Source organism: Tachysurus vachellii, chromosome 22 (genome assembly GCF_030014155.1).
Source record: "Tachysurus vachellii isolate PV-2020 chromosome 22, HZAU_Pvac_v1, whole genome shotgun sequence".
Classification (NCBI taxonomy): Eukaryota; Metazoa; Chordata; class Actinopteri; order Siluriformes; family Bagridae; genus Tachysurus; species Tachysurus vachellii.
Window position 1 is genome coordinate 540,694 of NC_083481.1, and position 17,779 is coordinate 558,472.

Genomic DNA, 17,779 nt, shown 5'->3' on the forward strand with positions numbered 1-17,779 from the left:
GGTAAGAATCGCTCCATCATCGTTTACACTCAACAGACGCGTTGTTCCTTATCGTATTTTATATTCGTATGAAAATATCGATGTATAAAGGATTTAAACGTGTAGAAGTCCTCACCTTACGATGGTGTTATAGCCTGTAGTCCACTGTCGAACTATTCCGCTTTCGTTTAGTCTTAGTACTGCGCATGCGCAGACAGTGTGGCCTTGCGGTACATTGACAAGTACTTTTTTTCCTATTGAAGTAAATAAACAACAATCACAAATAATCTCTACAAGAGGAAATAGTAGAAATGACAGGTTTAACACAGAATAAGTAATAGATTATTTAGAAAAGACAAAATAAATAAACAAATAAATAAATAGACATTTGAAAAAATAACTTACATGAACTTAAATAGAGCGGAAAAGAAAAGAAAAGAAAAACAAAAAGAATTAAGGGCAGAATCACAATAAATCAAATGATGGCAAAAGATATAGCAGTTTCTTAGCACTCTGACCTCGCATCTTATTAAGGGCTTTGGGAAAATATGCAAAGTCATTTTTTAAGATAATAAGTAGATGAGGGGGTTAAAGAATCTACATTTATGGATGAAATATTTTGCTAAAATAACAATATTATTCAGCAAAAAAGAATTAACACAGCAGTCTTTGAGTATTACAAATTAGATATGATGTAAAGAAAAAACTATCAGCAACCACCTTTTTTTTAAGAACCAGCCCTGAATTGATCTCCAGAAGAGTTTGGAGAAATAGCATGAAGAAAAGATATGATCCGTGTCTTCAGAATGTCTCTCACAGAAGGAACAGGGGACAATTTCTATATTAAATTATTGATTTAGGAATTTGTTAGAAGGATAAATCTCATGTAAAATTTTGAAGTGTGTTTCTTTTGCTTTAGGAGGAACAAGAAAACTTAAATAAGCAGTTCTAAGATATTTTACAGTATTCTTATCAAACATGTGATCTAATTTGTTTCTTTTAACTTGACAGGGGTAACAGGGTTTTAAAACGACATGTCTTACATACATGTTAGTACAAGTATTACTTTTAAAATTAATATCTCCAAAGTTTAAAGCTGGAAGAACCGAACTAACTTTAGCTTAAGAAAAGGCGCCTCTCAGCATTTTTATGCCAGAAGGTATTGCATTAATGACAGTGAAGAACTCTTTCGGGTGACAGGTAAAGCCATGCTTCAATGTAAAGGCATTATAGTCTAAAATGTTCCCCTTCTCATCCATTAGATCTCTCACTGACCATATACTTCTGCTTAGCCAGTTCTTATAGCATAAAGATTTGTTCCTGTATAATATATATTTGTTGTTCCAAATCGAAGCATTATGAGGTGTAAAATTATGTGTATGCCAATTTCCAAAATAAAAGTACTTGGTGGAATGTTGATAGTTTCACAGAGAGTTTGGATAAATCAAAATTACATTTGAGAAAAAAGTAATTTCCACCAAATTCTTGAAACAGAGCTGAGGGGACTGTAAACCAAAAACTTTCTTCTTTACACAAAAACATTTTTAACCATTTAAGTTTTAACAAAATATTCATGTTATCAAATTCAATTACATTCAAACCACCTTGTTCATAGGATTTAATAATGTCTGCTTTTTTAATATAATGGGCTTTGTGCCTCCAAATAAAATTATAAATTTTTTGGGAACATGTTTTAATAAAATTCGAGTGGGAGCTAAAGAAAGAGCGGGATAAATAAATCTTGATAAGTATTCAACTTTGGTTAGCAAAATTCGACCAAAAATTGAAATGTCTCTTTGTAACCGGCAATTTAGTATTCGGTTTGCTTTTTGTACGTTACTTTCAAAATTTTCTTTCGTACTTATTTTCTGGTCTTTGGTAATTGTAATGCCTAAATAGTTCACCTTATCTTTTACCGGGATATTATGCAGACAAGTGATATCACTCTGATGTAGGGCAAGAAGTTCACATTTGTTTCTATTCAGCTGGAGTCCTGATGCCTTAGAAAATGTATTAACTACTGAAATAGCCAGAGGAATTTGATCTTTGTTTTTTAAGAATAATGTAGTATCATCTGCCAATTGACTGATTGCTATACTTTTACCAAATTACATTTAATTTTTGTACCATTCGATCATGAAAAACTAGACAACATATCTGCAGCCAAAATGAACAGAAGAGGGGACAAAGGGCAGCCTTGCATCATTCCACGACTAATAGGAAATCTTTGTGATGTACCGTAAGAAAGAGAAATGGAACTGTTGTGCTGTTTTCAGACTTCGGGTTTTGTAATTTAGCGACCCCTATTGGTGACTTGCATATATTTATGCAGAGCACACGTTGTTCAGCCATTTTGTTGTGAGCTTTTTGAGAGTGTACACCTATGATACCAATCTCAATTTACACTTAATTTATTCTTGGAAAAAGCATTGTTTGTAAGTGTTTTCTAAATAAATGTTTTTTTTTGATGTTTTGTTAGACCATGCTGTTGTATTTGGAGATGTTATATGAAGGTACATGTGTGTATATGAGACTTAAGTACTCCTCTGCTTGTTGGATTCATGTAATCTGGGCATTTATTGTTAAGAATCTTTCAGCACATGTATTTTAAAGCCTGTGTTAACATTTTGTAATGGTATTATAACATTTTATAAGATAATAGATTAACTGACTGTTTCGCTGGAAATGGATTCAGAAGATACTTAGTTTGTCCAGGGAGGTAGGGGTAAATACTGATTAATGACAAGAGACTGCATGTAAAGTAAATGAGTGTTTTATAAACTTCCCCCTCTGTTTAAACAAAACAACAAATCAATTACATCTCCTGGGGCCTGTTTCAGAAAGGAGGTTCAACCAACTCTGAGTTTAAACTTGAACTCTGAGTTGATTTACCCTGAGATGGGAAACTCAGAGTTTTCGGTTACAGAACATCTGAAATGAGTTAGTTTTATCACCTCTAAATTGTCAATGGAGTCACCATGGTAACAGCATCAGACAAAAAGTCTGCAAGCATATGGAGAATTTTACACGTATTTAAAAAAAAAAACCCTAAATACCTTTTACAAGGTATATTTTTAATGTAAACTTATCCCTCTAGTTACACACTTATGCAATTGTTTATTTGAAAGCATTAGAAGGGCAGTTTCTTGTCTCTCCTTATTGTTCAAGTGGTTGAGGTTTATTTGGGATTTAGAAAGTAATAAGTAAGTAGACCAATACTTTGTAGAGATAGTAATTATTACATTAATCTAATTGTCATGGTCAACGCACCTGCCCCACCTTCCAACCGGCAGCTGAGAGAAGCGTCTCCGGAATATTAGGCGCTTCCGGACTGCAGTTCCCACAAGCCCCTCACTGGGACTAATTACACCACCAGCTGTTTCCTATTTCCCACACTATATAAACTGAACTCGAACTTTCCCCCAGTGCGAAGTCTCGATTTGCGTTGCATCATTGAGCGTTTTTCTCATGTGTCTTTATTCCGGTTTTGATATTGTTTCTGTATTCTCGTTCCTGATTGTTTGCTGCCTGCCCTGACCTGTCTGCCTGTCATTTCGTGTCTGATTTTGCCTGCACTACAACATTGTGTTTACCATTGCCGACCCTGCCCTGCCCGACCACGATTTCCAATAAACACGCTGCACATGGATCACCAGCCTTACGACTCCTCATTACACTAATTAGATTTGTTGGAGATGTAATTTGTAGTTAGTAATTAAGAACTACTTTAGAGTAAATTCCCAACTGTTATAATATCAGGGGTGAAACCGGAAGAACAGTATTTTATTTTATCAGGAAACAACACAAAAATGGTCAGAAAGTGCTTAAGAGCGAGGCACACTTTCCTGCCCGCTCTGCAAACAGTAGTCTTACTAATATGTTCTGCATCCCCGATGTTATACACAAAACTACCATTTGCAAAGAAATGTAAGGCAACGCAAAGCATCTGCTCGGATGCAATGGATGAGATTATGGATGTATCTTATTAACTGTACAAGAAAAACGGTACCGCTCAAATAAAAATACATAGGGATATGACAAAATATCCACTCTGGGCCTCAAAATCCTCTCCTGATGTAAATGTAACTCCCTACAAATTAATACAGACTCTTCATCAACAGGATCGTCCATAACAGGACATTTCATTCCCTTAGATACTCTCTGTGTAACTGAAATGTGTGCAATGAATGAGGTGTTTAAACATCGCTTCCTCTTTAAAAAAGGGAAGGAGACCAAAAGAAACTCTGGGTTAACCGAAGAAAACCTGCCAGGTTAGGTTCACAGAGTAAGTTACTATGGTAACTGACTCTGAGTATAAGTTAACTCTCTTTCAGGGTTAATATACTCAGAGTTTTCAATTAACCTCCTTTCTGAAACAGGCCCCTGATGTAAGTGTAGACAATATGTTTAAGATCAGTGATCTCTAATCACTACCTTTAACAACAACATTTAACAAAACAGAGACAAATAGACAATTAGAATTGATTTCCAACTTTCCGACTGATATCAGATCTTTTTTCAGTGTAATACTGGTTAGAACAGCAACAGTATAACACTGTCCAGTTAAATACAGTTCCAACTAGGGCAGTTCTCAATACTGATCAGTTCTCAGTTCCAGAGGTAAGTATTTACTGTTGTCCACTAAGTTGTAGAACAGTTGAAACCTCAAAGTGCTTTAAACCTTGAGTGAGCAATAAACAAAACACAAGGTACTCTCATGAATGGTTTAGATGTTTTTGTTTCCTTCTAGAATTCGGCTGGGTTGACTCTCCATCAATGATATTCTTAACTCCACTAAAAAACCTGACCTGTTTAAATGGCTAGAAATGCATGACAGCATATACAGTAGTAAACAGTTATATTTGTCACATGTTACCACAATCCAGTAGGTAACATAAATATAAGCATATACAGTATAGGTTCAACAATAAAGTATTGTTTACATACATCCACTTTTCAGGCATATTATATCAACAAATTTTAACAACATATACTTTAAGTAAGTATTATTTTACAGTTTAGTAAGTAAATAGAAAATAATCGTTCCAGCATTAACAATATTGCATTTTACTTTTGTAGACACTTGCGTTACAGCTACAATTAATTAATTATTAGAGTCGCAACGAATCAACACGTCTTCTGAGGTAAATGTCTTCAAAACACTGTGCTCAAAGAAAAAAAAATCTTGACCCCCGCTAGTTCTGGTGCTCATCTGAGGTCAGGAATTTAGCGCAAGACAATCCACTGCAAAGCGGACTAAACCCTGTGCACTGCAGATAAGGTACGGCGTTTTTTTCATTTCCTGAAAAATAACGGTTTTGGAGATATGAGGATTCCGCCCGACAGCGACGATTTACATCATTAGTCAGCTGATACATATGCGGTAACATTGGCTCTAGAGATTGTAAAGAACGCCTGCTGTAAAATTCAATGACTAGATTATTATGGAATTCTGATCATCAATCATCAGTATCATCAATTTTAATGGACCTAGCAATGGTACCATGTTCTTTTAGGAAATTTCAGTTCTTCATCACCTGTGGTTTCATTTACCCCCCTAACTATCACAGCATTTGGGATTTTTATACCTTCCTGAGCAATAGCATCCATGTTAGCAATGTGTTAATTTGTCTGGTCACCAAACTGGGGTTTTAAAGTCTCAATGCCTATGATCAGTAACACACCACTACCTCCTGGCTGGCTCACCACTTTTATGTAACAGGGCCTTCAGTGTTACATAACATAAGTGTACTCTGATAGATTTATAAGATAATAGATTAATAGACTGATTCGCTGGCAATGGATTCAGAAGATACTTAGTTTGTCTAGGGCAGTGGTTCCGTGGGTTCGCCACGTGACGGAGGGGGTAACGCGAACAAAATGCTGAAATGTACTGTTAATGTAATTATACCGCACCTAATATTCAACCAGACATGTATTTCTCAGACTAAATATAAAGACGTGCCCCCTCTAGTGTAATCACAGCAAAGTAGCCAGGTAGTGCAATAAAAGGTCAAATTCATGACATCCAATCAAATTACCCTATCTGCAGTCAACAAAAATCTGCGTCCACTCAAGTGTCATGCGTAAGTGCACATCTTTACGTATCGCATGTAATTCACACACAGTATGGCAGAAGGCGTTTTAAAATAACTATTGCTTCGTATAAAATCCAGTGATTTCTACGCTTTACAAATCGACGAATCGACTGATGTAGCTGGGTTGGCTCAGTTGCTGGCATATGTCCGATATATTTATGATGGTATTTTCCAGAGATGGACAATGCTCTTTGGCTTTGGTTGCCAATGACAGTACATTAGAAGCGGCAGCCTGATCTGTTTCTGCAGATACCCAGGTTCATTGGGCATGTATTGATGATCGCTGCTTGGTTTCGCCAAGGTGCTGTTTCATACGAATGGTTTTACAGTAGCTGGATGTTTATCCGCTTCCGTGCGCAGCATCAGCAACAGCTGTGTGAAAGTTGAACTCAGCGAAAAGCTCGTCTCAATCCTCTACAGTGGCAAATGCCGAATCTAGCAATTGTAAGTAAACTGATGGGGAAGTTTCAGGACCCAAGTGTTTGATAATGTTGGCAGCCGGTCTAAGATCTTCCTTGACCCGTAAAGATCCTCGTTTGGAGGTTGAGGTTTCCTCACAGAGAACAATCTGAGGCGCATAGGCACACGTGCCTGAGCAACAGCTTCTCCACTCCTCACCACGTGTTCGACCACCAACGTCTGAACTTCAGGTGGGTTAAGTACAGTGGGAGAGGTAAGTACTGTAGTATCATTTACACGAGAAGCACCAATCGGGGCTGACTGGGTTCCTTCTTGGCAAGAGTGATCTATGCCTTTAGACGCTCTGTTTTCAGGCGGCTCTTTATCAAAGGGGTTAACATGGTTTCAAAGTCTACCCCACTGAGTGTTGCTATCTCTCTTAGCCCTTTGAGGTATGATTTGGTAGCTGTACCCCCCAACTGTTGAGTGTAAACACTGGCTAGGGACCTTATTGTGTAAGTAACTTGTATCACTAGTCAGCTGATACTTATGCGGTAACATTGGCTCTAGAGATTGTGAAGAACGTCCGCTGTCAAATTCAATGACAGTATCATCAATCTTAATTGACCTAGCAGTGGTACCATGTTCTTCTAAGAAATTTCAGTTCTTCATCACCTGTGGTTTCATTTACCCTAATAACTATTACATGTTAGCAATGTGTTAATTTGTCTGGTCACCAAACTTGGGTTTTCCAGTGACAGCACAGACTCCCATCACAGCAAAAGTTAATTCTACAGATGTCTCTGAAATGGCTGCTTATTTATCTCATTATTTATCTCATTTATCTCATTATGATCTCATTACTGCAGGGCTTAAAAATTCGATGATCAACCTGCCAGTTATCTGTCATGGAAATCCAGCTTCAACAATGCAAGGAGTGTTAATCTTGCTGCATAGCTATATCTGCCTACACATAGAGAGGGGAGTAAAACTGTTCATAACTTTTATAAATCATTTTTATAATATTGACAAAGTGCTCACCAAAACCAAAGTGTTCTAAAGCTTTAAATAAAAACTAAATAAAAAATGTTCTAAATTGTCAAATGCTTTCTTAAAGTCTACAACAAGAATATAGAATCAGAATCAGAATCAGAATCAGAAAGGTCTTTATTGCCAAGTATGTTTCCACATATGAGGAATTTTTTCTAGTACAGGAGCTCCACAGTGTAAACATATAGCAATGGTAAGACATGAACATATAAATAATAGACAGTTGTATGTGCAAATTGTAATATAAGTGTGCAAATTAAAGTAAAAGATGTGCAAATTCAAATGTAGATGTGCAAAATAAAATATAAATGCGTACTTGCAGACAATGTAAGAATGGGTTTTGTTCTGTGTATGTTAGGTGTCCATCAGATGTATGTTAAGTGTTCATCAGATGTATTGCCTGAGGGAAGAAACTGTTCCTATATCTGGTCGTTTTGGTACACAGGGCTCTGTAGCGTCGGCCAGATGGCAACAGTTCAAATAGTAAGTGTGCTGGATGTGAGGGGTCCAGAGTGATTTTCTTTGCCCTTTTGCTCACTCTGGAGAAGTACAGGTCTTGGAGTGTAGGGAGAGTTGTGCCAATGATTCGCTCAGCAGTCCGGACTACCCTCTGTAGTCTCCTGAGGTCGGATTGGGTGGCTGAGCTAAACCAAACAGTCACTGAAGTGCAGAGGATGGATTCAATTATTGCAGTGTAGAACTGTTTCAGCAGATCCTGTGGCAGGTTGAACTTCTTCAGCTGGCGAAGGAAGTACAACCTCTGCTGAGCCTTTTTCACAATGGAGTCAATGTGAATGTCCCACTTCAGGTCCTGGGAGATTGTGGTTCCCAGGAATCTGAATGACTCCACTGCTGTCACAATGCTGTCCATGATGGTGAGTGGGGGGAGAGCAGGGGGGTTTCTCCTGAAGTCCACGATCTTCTCCACTGTCTTGAGCGTGTTCAGCTCCAGGTTGTTAAGGCTGCACCAGACAGCCAGCCGTTCCACCTCCAGTCTGTAAGCAGACTCGTCACCGTCCTGGATGAGGCCGATCAGTGTGGTGTCGTCTGCGAACTTCAGGAGCTTGACAGAGGGGTCATGAGAGGTGCAGTCATTCGTGTACAGAGAGAAGAGCAGTGGGGAGAGAACACAGCCCTGGGGGGTGCCAGTGCTGATGGTGCGGGTGCTGGATTTGAGTTTCCCCAGTCGCACTAGCTGCTGCCTGTCTGTGAGAAAGCTGGTGATCCACTGACAGACAGAGGAGGGCACGGATAGCTGGGATAACTTGGGCTGAAGGAGTGATGGGATGATGGTGTTGAAAGCAGAGCTGAAGTCCACAAACAGGATCCTCACATAAGTCCCTGGTCTGTCCAGATGCTGCAGAACATAATGCAGTCCCATATTGACTGCATCATTCACAGACCTGTTTGCCCTGTAGGCAAACTGCAGAGGGTCCAGGAGGGGTCCAGTAATGTCCTTCGGATAAGCCAGAACCAGTCTTTCAAATGATTTCATGACCACAGATGTTAGGGCCACAGGTCTGTAGTCATTTAGTCCGGTAATTTTGGGTTTCTTTGGGACGGGGATGATGGTGGAGCTTTTGAAGCATGAGGGTACTTCACACAGCTCCAGTGATGTGTTGAATATCCGAGTAAAGATGGGGGCCAGTTGATCAGCACAGGTTTTCAGACAGGCTGGTGAAACACTGTCTGGGCCTGGTGCCTTTCTCCTTTTGTTCTTCTTAAAGACCTGACACACCTCATCTTCGCTGACCTGAATTTTAGGTGTGTTGGAGTCAGGGGTTACAGGAGGTGAAAATTGGGCTTTTTCAAACCTACAGTAGAACTCGTTCAGGTCATCTGCCAGTTGTTGATTCACCACAGTGCTGGGGGATGGTGTCGTGTAGTTGGTGATGGCTTTCAGACCTTTCCACACTGAAGCTGAGTTGTTAGAGGCAAACTGAGCCCGTAGCTTTTCAGAATAGTTTCTCTTTGCTACTCTGATCTCCCTTTCTAGTGTGTATTTGGCCTGTTTGTACAAGACCCTATCCCCATTCTTGTGAGCATCCACTTTGGCCTGACGGAGCTGGCTGAGTTTTGCAGTGAACCATGGTTTATCGTTGTTGTAGGTTAAGTGAGTCCTGGTAGGAATACACAAATCTTCACAGAAACTAATATATGATGTTACAGTCTCTGTGAGCTCATCCAGGTCGGTGGCAGCATTTTCAAAAACAGTCCAATCAGTGAGCGAGAAACAAGCTTGTAAATCCTGCTCTGCTTCCTTAGTCCATCTTTTTACAGTCCTTAGCTGTTTTCAGTTTCTGCCTGTAGGTCGGTATGAGATGAACTAAGCAGTGATCAGAAAGTCCCAGAGCTGCCCATGGGACAGAGTGATATGCATCCTTTATTGTTGTGTAGCAGTGATCCAGTGTGTTACTGTCTCTGGTGGGACATGTAACATGCTGTCTGTATTTAGGCAATTCACGTGAGAGAATCGCTTTATTAAAGTCCCCAAGAATTATTAGTACAGAGTCCGGGTGTTGTTGCTCACTCTCTGTGATCAGATCAGCGAGTGTCTGTAGTGCCGAGCTCACGTGCGCTTGCGGTGGAATGTAAACATTCACCAGTATGAACGAGCAAAACTCCCGCGGCGAATAGAACGGTTTGCAGTTAATGAAGAATGTTTCCAGATCTGGACAGCACATCTTCTTTAACACAGTTACATCAGAACACCACCTTTCATTGATGTAAAAACACGTCCCGCCGCCGCGCGATTTCCCCGTTGATTCTGCGTCACGGTCCGCTCTAAAAAGCTGAAAGCCCGGCAGACTTAACGCGCTGTCTGAATGGTGTCGTTCAGCCAGGTTTCCGTGAAACAGAGAACAGCAGAGTTCGAAAAGTCCTTATTTTTCCCAGTGAGCAGAAGGAGTTCGTCTGTTTTGTTGGGTAGAGAGCGGAGATTCGCCAGGTGGATGCTTGGCAGCGGTGTTCTTAAACCGCGCTGTCTAAGTTTCACTAACACGCCGGCGCGTTTTCCCCGTCTGCGCTTCTTGAAGCGCTTAAACAGCGCAGCCGCTCCGCCAACTACTATATGCAGCAAAACGTCAGAATACTCAAAAACCGGTAAAAGATCTTGTGGTGTGTACTGCCGAATGTTCAGCAGTTCATCTCTGGTGAAACTGACCGGATTTCCTTGACAAAGTGCAGGAAAAACTAACAAAAACAGAGTAAACACTGAGGAACCAAGCACTGAGGCTGCCATCCGCAGCGCCATCTTGCTCCAGGTCCCCTATATATATATATATATATATATATATAATATATCCATCATCCTCTAATTGTGAATGGATCTTTCTTTAATAATTCCTGATTGAACCTCATTAATTACCCCATTAAGTTCCTTTTTCAATCAATTGACAAAAACGCGTGTGAAAATTTTTATAATCATTGTTAAGTAAAGTGATTGGGCGGAGATTATCTAAGAATCTACGATCTTTATCTGGTTTGGGGATTAAAATAATCAAGCCTTGACACATTGTGGGGCTCAAAGAACCATCTTCAATAGATTCAATAAGAGCATTAAACAGTAACATTTTTAAATCAATCTTAAAAAAATGTATAAAAATTTCCTGTAAAGCAGTTGGGACCAGGGGATTTGTTTGATTTCAGTTTCTGAACAGCTAAATCCAGTTCTTCCACACATAATTGTGCATCACAAAGATCTCTTAATTCATTGTCAATCCTAGGAATAACATTACTAATTTTTTCAAAGAAGTCATCACATTCTGTTTGAGAAACGTTAGACAATTACAAGTCAATGTAGAAATTCTGAATTTCTTTGTTTATTATTGTAGGATCAGTATTTTCAACATTGTTCACCATTATGGAAACAATACTATTTTTTGACTGTCGTCTTTTTTCTAACCTACAAAATAGGATGTTCTTTTCTCTCCCTCCTCCATCCATTTGGCCATTGAGCGAATGTATGCACCTTTAGCTTTTTTAATGTACAGGTTATCCAGTTGTGTTTGAAAAGAAAGTTACTTTTTTCTGAGCTACTCAGTGCACCTTTACTGAAGTACTTATTAATCTCAAATATAATCTTGTGTTCATGTTGTCTTCTTATTTCGGCAAGCATTTTACTATAGTCTATAGAAAATTCACAAATTTTAAATTTAAGAAACTCCCATCTGAACTGAAATCATTACTATTCTCAATTTCTCTGATTAAATCTTTTAACTTTGCACAAAATCCCTCATTTTCAAGCCAATCAGAATTAAATTTCCAATATCCCTTAATATGTGAAATGTTTCACACTGGCTTAACACCCAACATAATAGCACAGTGATCTGTTAGAGGCACTGGTGAAATAGAGCAATCCTTAACAAAATGTAACAAATTATCTGAAATGAACCAATAATCGATCCTCCATTTGCTAGAGGCATTGGGTCTCAACCAAGAAAACTCTTTGGTGTTAGGGTGTCTCTACACATCCAATAGTTTAAGATTGTTACAAAAATGAGTAAACATAGGGTTTGGTTGAGGGGTACTGCTTTTAGGTGGATGTCTATCATGTGGTGTTGCATTAAAGAATCCACCTATAACGATGTTATCTGTTGGGAATGACCTCTTGAAATCACAAATTATAGATGAAACATCAGCAAAAAGCTGTTGTCATAAATAAGGAGCACCATGACAAATTTAAAATATTCATGTTTTATATAATATAAAACAGTCTGATACAACGCAATGTTTACTCTTGTCCCACACCTCTTAGTCAAGTTTGATTTTTGACCCTTCCCAGGAAAAAGTTTGTGCACCTCTGTTCTAATCTAAAGGGTTCATATATGTATATATAGTATAGTACTCCTGAGCCCTGCCATATGCCTGCTTGGCCTCCATCCAGACCCACACACAGTACCCTGTCAGCCGGCCTCGTGGAGCCACTTGCGAAAGCACCACCCTGTAACTCTCAGTGAACTGAGTCACTTCTTTGAAAATCTGCTATATCTGAAAATTACTGTGAATAAACTGCACATAAGACTGTTCTGTCCCCTCATGTCTTGTGTTCAACCCATTCACAGGCAAGTGTGACAATATGTAGTAAATAATGATAAAATTATATAAAAATTAACTTTTATCCTCTCGCCTGTGCTACAAATGTAGTTTATGTACGACTGATTATTTCAATCTTTTTACAGTCAAAATTGCTGAATTCACATTTTAACGTCTCCTCACTCAGTTCAGTGCCTTACAAACTGGTGCGTGACTGTTGCTATGGAAAATACAACCTGAGGTGTGCCACATGTCTGTCTGTAGCTATCACCCTGTAAATAAACTTACACTGTAGATCAGCTGTGTGCTTTTCTATGGGAGGCTTATACTGAACCCTCAATCTATCACTCATAAAAAGTCCTGTCCAAGCAAGTCTGGCCACCTCCATGCTCTTTGCTGGCTTAGTGGGCACAAGTGCGTAATGTTCACTGTGATGTATTAAAGTTCCTTCTTTTATGTCAACTGAAATTCTTTCTCCTGGTCCTCATTGACAGCTGGAGTGATCGTAATTTTTGGAAAGTCCTGTTTGTCTCCTTTGTCCTGTCAAAGTCCTCTCACAGTGGCATTTCTGTAGCTTTTTGAAAACACCATGAAGATCTTGTCCTTCAAATTTTTAAATGAGGTGTGTTGAATTTGAGTCTGTCTTAACTTTAAGGACCTCTTCACATCTCCATCCATTTCTATCTAGGAGACATCCCAGCTTTGTGCAGTTCTTACGTTAAAAGACAACAAGCTCACACACTAGCTAAAGAACACAGTCTGGTTTAAATTATGATGTTAAAAATTAAGGGTTCATTAGAAGTCCAGTTTCCTCGTTTGTTCACGATACTTTTTAAAATGATTCTCTAGGCTTGTAGCACTGACTTATAAAATAGCGTAATCCACACAGACTCATCAGAGACTCACCTCATCACCTTTAAGTGTCCAGTCCAAGGTTGGCTGCTTTTTGCAGAATTAGACCTGCTCTTTGTGTCCAAGCCTTTATGATCTTTAAGGTACAGCAGTCTCTGAGCTGCTTGTAGTCTGAAGACTTGCATGTGACACTTAATGTCCACCAGGCCTTGACCTCCTTCTTCCATTGGCACAGAAAGTGTTGAAGCCTGTATCCAGTACTGTTTACTCCAGAAAATAATCTATACCGCTTCTCTGTATTTTACTAATCAGTTGATCAGTTGGTTCCATGACTATTCTTTTGTGCCATGAACTAGAAGTTCAAAATCAGGAGTTCGATCAGGCCTCGGTTTCATACATTTAAATGTTAGAAGTCTGGTCCCTAAAATGGATATGATCAGGATCTGGGCAAATACGACAAACGCTGATGTAATGGTTCTATCAGAAACTTGGCTTAAGAAATCTGTAACTGATGATTTAATTTTTATTGATGGTTATAAAGTCTATAGAACTGATCAGTTGGGTAAAGGAGGTGGGGTTGCCATGTATGTCAAATCCAAGCTTATTAACTCTGTAACTCTGTCAATTACTGAAGCTAAACAGTTTGACGTCTTGGCTATCAAAGTAGGTGTATCAAAGGATTCTTACATCACTGTTGTTGGTTGCTATAGACCCCCGTCTGCCGCAAAGGTTGCTTTAAAAACCATTTCAGATATTTAACATGAGTTAAATGACTCTGAATTCATCCTTATGGGTGATCTAAATTGGGACTGGCTTTTAGTGTTGTCAGATTGTTTTAAAGAACTGAGTGATTCATTAAACCTATTACAACTCATTAATGCTCCAACAAGGCCAAATCCTAAAGCACAACATAAATCTACCTTGCTTGATTTAATTATAACAAATACATTTCACAAATACACCTCAACTGGCATATTGTGCAATGATGTTAGTGATCATTGTGCAATTGCTTGTGTCAGGAATACAAAAATTCCCAAAGTAAAACCTTGGTTCATTTTTAAAAGATATTTTAAAGGTTTTCAAGAGCAGGCTTTCCTGCATGATTTATATGAGTGATCTTAACAGAGTAACTCTGATTCTGGATGCTGAATTGGCATGGGAATATTTTCACTCAATTTTTCTGTCTATCTCAAATAAACATGTTCCCATTAAAAAGTTTAGGATCAGTGGTAGGGAAAATCCCTGATAATTCATTTAAAAAATAAATCTTGGGCCCAAGCTAGATTTTCAAACTGCTTTCAAACTGCAAAATTTTTTCCTCTGCTGATTGGCCTACATTTAGAACCCTAAGGAACAAGTGCACCTTGATGATAAAAAATTCCAAATCAGAGTTTTATCTGAAGACAGTTACACAAAATCTAAATAACCCCTCCAAATTTTGGAAAGTTATTAAATCTATGTCAGGTACACATGTTGCTTCAAGCCTCCCTGAACACCTTCTGGTTGGCTCAGATGAAATAAAGGATAAAGCTGCTATGATCAGTCAGATAAATAAACACTTTATCTGTGCTGGGTCTGTATTTGACAGTTCAAATGTAAATGCACTTGTCACCACTGCAACTGATAGAAATCTGGATTTGTTTGATTTTAAATCTATTTCAGTTGTGCAAGTTAGTGAAGCTCTGAAAGGCACTGACCACAAAAAATCTGCAGGTCCTGACAATCTGGATCCTTATCTCCTAAAGGTGGTGGTAGATGTTATTGCTGAGCTTATTACTCACATTTTTAATTTGAGTCTTATGTCCAATTCAATACCCCAAATCTGGAAAGCTGCTTATGTTCTCCCCTTATTTAAAGGTGGCGACCCCTCAGAGCTAAACAATTACCGTCCGATTTACAAACTCTCAATCCTGTCAGAGATCTTATTTAATAATAATATATTAAACAATTTTCAGTCTGGTTTTAAAACTGGCCACAGAACTGTTACTGCTGCTATGGTGGTAATAAATGATCTTATTTGTGCCTTGTGTAACCCAGAGTGATTATAATAAGAAATAAAAATAAGGAGAAAATGGATTACTAAAAGAATTAATAAATGCAAAGTTAAAACTTTTCATAAGTGATCATTATAGAGTATGTTTTCTTTTCTGGTTGTTTTCATGTGTTGTGAATGTAAGACATGTACATAGTTAAGTAAGGTTCCTTTAAGAAAATGTGAGTTCACAGCCGACCGACCGATCAGGAGAGCGAACGTGAAGCAAGCGGATGACGTCACCGACTAGAGCGGGAACAGAGAGAAGAGAGAAGATGCAGCAGAAAGATTCTGATTAAATATATCAGTGATTGTGAGCGAAAACCAGACAAAACGTCTTGAAAGACTTTGGTTAACCTTTGTACTTAACTTTATTATGTTTTTGAGTGATTTTGAGTGATTTTAGAGTGTTTTTCACTGTGAACACGGCGATGACACACACAGAGCTCATCGTGGGAAATGGCGCCGCCTCACGGCCAACTTTTATTACAACACAAACATCAAACGTTTTCAGCGTGTAATAACTTGACAGAGGCAGGTCTGGTCTAGAGGAAAAATGTTTACTCAAAAGGTAACCAGCAGCAAACCATACATGCATTTCACAGAATCACAGGTGGATTATATCTGCCATTAGCATCGTCTTCTTTGCTGAATTTAACCCTGGTAATACGGCAATAGATTGCCCCCTACAGGTCAATCAACTATAGCTCAAAACATAACATCTCTCCCCCCCCAAGTTTACAATATTCCCTCATAAATCACAATACAATAAACATCATTCAACAATCATATTGCAACATATTTTTTTTTTTTTTTTTTTTTTTACATCAGGTCATAATCTTTTAAATGACCAGGCAATTTCCTGGTCCTCTGTGACCGTCTCACAACAGGACTAAAGGATTTTGTCAATGATTCAGTGGTTATCTCACCAGGTTGAGCAGTATCCCCACTTAAATCGAGGGGATTAGTCTCACTAGAAATGTCCTCAGCCTCTGTTCCATCAGTCTCTTTAATCACTGCAGGAGCAGAGTTATCAGAAAAGTCCAAATCCGGATATTTGTAGTCCATAACCTCCTCAGAAAGGTTCACAAGCAATTTCTGTCGGGCCAGAACCTGATCCACGTGTCTTCGGACCACTCTTCCATCACCCAGCATCACTTTACAAGACAAAGGTCCAGTCATAGTGTCAATATGCCCCGGAATCCATTTTGGTCCATAAGCAAAATTCCGAACAAGTACTGGATCTCCAACACCAAAGCTACGTTCATGGGCCTTTTTGTCATGATGAACTTTTTGCTTTTGTTGTCGTTCCTGAATCTTCCTTGTTAAATCAGGATGTATAAAATCCAAGGAACATCGCAATTTCCGTCCATGCAACAGTTCAGCTGGAGAAAGTCCTGTGGTGGTCTGAGGAGTAATTCTGTAACTGAACAAAACTCGAGCCAATTTAGTTGCCATTGTTCCTTCAACGCATTTTTTTAACATGCCTTTAACAATTTGCACGGCCCGTTCTACTAACCCATTACTGGAAGCATGATAAGGTGCAGAAGTAACATGTCGTATTCCATTTTTCTTTAGGAACTCTTTGAATTCCATACTCACAAAACAAGTGGCATTATCTGATACCACCAGTTCAGGTAGTCCATGGTTACTGAAGCTAGTACGCAAACATTCAATAGTTACGGCAGATGTAGCAGAATTTACCGGATACACATCCATCCATTTTGAATGTGCATCAATCAAGACCAAAAACATTTTTCCCATGAAGGGTCCGGCATAATCTACATGCAACCTTTGCCATGGTTTTTCGGGCCAATTCCAGGGATGCAGTGGAGCTACAGCGGGAACGTTTCTATGTTCTTGACAGACACGACAGGTTTTAACTAACCTTTCCACATCCTGGTCCAATTTAGGCCACCATACATAACTTCGGGCTAACGCTTTCATCCTAGCCACTCCAGGGTGACACTGATGCAGTTGTTTCAGGACTTCTGATCTACCCACACTGGGAATGATTACACGAGCCCCCCAAAGCACACAACCATCCTGTACACTTAATTCATCTTTCCTTGATGTGAATGGGTCAAACTCTGTTCCTATTAAATCCTGCAGGAATCCTCGGTGCACCATTTCTCTCACTCTAGATAATACTGGATCTTTTTGTGTCCAACTTCTCACCTGTTCTGCTGTAATCAAGGTTATGTCGGCATTCTCCAGCATTAACACTCTTTCCTCCTGTTCCAGGACAGATTCTATCGGCAGAGGTAACCGACTTAGAGCATCTGCATTCGCATGATCTTTGCCAGGCCTATAGATGATGTTGTATTCATATGCT

General features: G+C 39.0%; 1 protein-coding gene across 29 annotated transcripts in view; it reads right to left on the minus strand.

The window, feature by feature from the left end:
* The window catches only part of LOC132837931 (NACHT, LRR and PYD domains-containing protein 12-like), a 255,921-nt gene that overhangs the window by 172,010 nt on the left and 66,132 nt on the right, over positions 1 to 17,779 (minus strand). For 7 of the 29 annotated variants that reach the window (XM_060857946.1, XM_060857962.1, XM_060857960.1 and 4 more), the window contains exon 1: positions 116 to 178. The exons of the other annotated variants lie outside the window; for them this stretch is intronic. The gene's annotated coding sequence lies outside the window, so the exon portion shown is untranslated. Of the gene's footprint in view, positions 1 to 115; positions 179 to 17,779 lie in introns of those variants that run through there. 29 annotated transcript variants of the gene reach the window in all.